This window comes from Hylobates moloch, unplaced genomic scaffold (assembly GCF_009828535.3).
Source record: "Hylobates moloch isolate HMO894 unplaced genomic scaffold, HMol_V3 SCAFFOLD_6980, whole genome shotgun sequence".
NCBI lineage: Eukaryota > Metazoa > Chordata > Mammalia > Primates > Hylobatidae > Hylobates > Hylobates moloch.
Window position 1 is genome coordinate 1,278 of NW_026659255.1, and position 2,338 is coordinate 3,615.

Below are 2,338 nucleotides of genomic sequence, written 5' to 3' on the forward strand. Positions count from 1 at the left end.
CTGCATCCCCCATCCCAACCTCTCTTTCCGGCCCTTTCCCCATTGCCTTCCCCCTGCTTTGCTATACCCCAGACATGCTGGTCTCCTCACCAATGCTCACCAGTTACCACCTAAAACATTTTACTTTATTTTCTCTTCCTCTAGAATATAAGCAGCATAGGAGCATGACCTTTTATCTGCTTTATTATGTATCCTCAAAGTTCAGAATGTGCATATCTAGTAACATATTTGTTAAATGCATTTTCTTATTTACAGATAAGGAAACTAAGATCAAAGAGAATGCAAATGAAGTCACACTGCTCTTTAGGAGAGGGTGGACCAGTACGTGTACAGATTTTCTGTTTCTCTGCCCCAAGGGCTTTATGGTAGATAGAATGATGGGCCCTGAAGATGGCTATATGGCAGAAGGAACTTTGCAGATGTGATTAAGAATCTTGAAATGAGAATATTATCCTGGTTTATTCTGGTTAGTCCAGTGTAATCATAGAGGTTTTTCTAACAGGGGAGCAGGAGAGTCAGTCTGAGAAGGAAATGTGATGAAGGAAACAGAGGTTGGAAGATGGAAGGGGACCCAGAGCCAAGGAAAGCAGGTAGAAAAGAAAAGGCTGGATTCTCCCCTAAAGCCTACAGATGGAACACAGCCCTGCCTCCACCTTGATTTGAGAACTTCTTACCCCAAGAACCGTAAGCTAATACATTTGTTTTTGTTTTTGTTTTCTTTGAGATGGAGTCTTGCTCTGCTGCCCAGGCTGGAATGCAGTGGAGCCATCTTGGCTCACTGCAACCTCCATCTTCCGGGTTCAAGTGATTCTCCTGCTTCAGCCTCCCAAGTAGCTGGGATTACAGGCGCCCACCACACCCGGCTAATTTTTTTTTTTTTATTATACTTTAAGTTTTAGGGTACATGTGCACAATGTGCAGGTTTGTTACATATGTATCCATGTGCCATGTTGGTGTGCTGCACCCATTAACTCGTCATTTAGCATTAGGTATATCTCCTAATGCTATCCCTCCCCCCTCCCCCCACCAGACAACTGTCCCTGGTGTGTGATGTTCCCCTTCCTGTGTCCATGTGTTCTCATTCTTCAATTCCCACCTATGAGTGAGAACATGCAGTGTTTGGTTTATTGTCCTTGTGATAGTTTGCTGAGAATGATGGTTTCCAGCTTCATCCATGTCTCTACAAAGGACATGAACTCATCATTTTCTATGGCTGCATAGTATTCCATGGTGTGTATGTGCCACATTTTCTTAATCCAGTCTATCGTTGTTGGACATTTGGGTTGGTTCCAAGTCTTTGCTATTGTGAATAGTGCCGCAATAAACATACGTGTGCATGTGTCTTTATAGCAGCATGATTTATAATCCTTTGGGTATATACCCAGTAATGGGATGGCTGGGTCAAATGGTATTTCTAGTTCTAGATCCCTGAGGAATCCCCATACTGACTTCCACAATGGTTGAACTAGTTTACAGTCCCACCAACAGTGTAAAAGTGTTCCTATTTCTCCACATCCTCTCCAACACCTGTTGTTTCCTGACTTTTTAATGATGGCCATTCTAACTGGTGTGAGATGGTATCTCATTGTGGTTTTGATTTGCATTTCTCTGATGGCCAGTGATGATGAGCATTTTTTCATGTGTTTTTTGGCTGCATAAATGTCTTCTTTTGAGAAGTGTCTGTTCATATCCTTCACCCACTTTTTGATGGGGTTGTTTATTTTTTTCTTGTAAATTTGTTTGAGTTCATTGTAGATTCTGGATATTAGCCCTTTGTCAGATGAGTAGGTTGCAAAAATTTTCTCCCATTCTGTAGGTTGCCTATTCACTCTGATGGTAGTTTCTTTTTCAGTGAAGAAGCTCTTTAGTTTAATCAGATCCCATTTGTCAATTTTGGCTTTTGTTGCCATTGCTTTTGATGTTTTAGACATGAAGTCCTTGCCCATGCCTATGTCCTGAATGGTATTGCCTAGGTTTTCTTCTAGGGTTTTGATGGTTTTAGGTCTAACATGTAAGTCTTTAATCCATGTTGAATTAATTTTTGTATAAGGTGTAAGGAAGGGATCCAGTTTCAGCTTTCTACATATGGCTAGCCAGTTTTCCCAGCACCATTTATTAAATAGGGAATCCTTTCCCCATTGCTTGTTTTTGTCAGGTTTGTCAAAGATCAGATAGTTGTAGATAAGTGGCATTATTTCTGAGGGCTCTGTTCTGTTCCATTGGTCTATATTTCTGTTTTGGTACTAGTACCATGCTGTTTTGGTTACTGTAGCCTTGTAGTATAGTTTGAAGTCAGGTAGCGTGATGCCTCCAGCTTTGTTCTTTTGGCTTAGGATTG

At 41.2% G+C, this 2,338-nt stretch overlaps 1 long non-coding RNA gene across 1 annotated transcript; it reads left to right on the forward strand.

Annotated features, from left to right (window-relative positions):
- Positions 1–499: 499 nt before the first annotated feature.
- LOC131382796 (uncharacterized) lies at positions 500–1,341 on the forward strand. The gene is made up of 2 exons (XR_009212382.1): positions 500–590; positions 725–1,341. It is a non-coding gene; the product is annotated as an uncharacterized LOC131382796 (long non-coding RNA).
- The last annotated feature ends 997 nt before the right edge of the window (positions 1,342–2,338 follow it).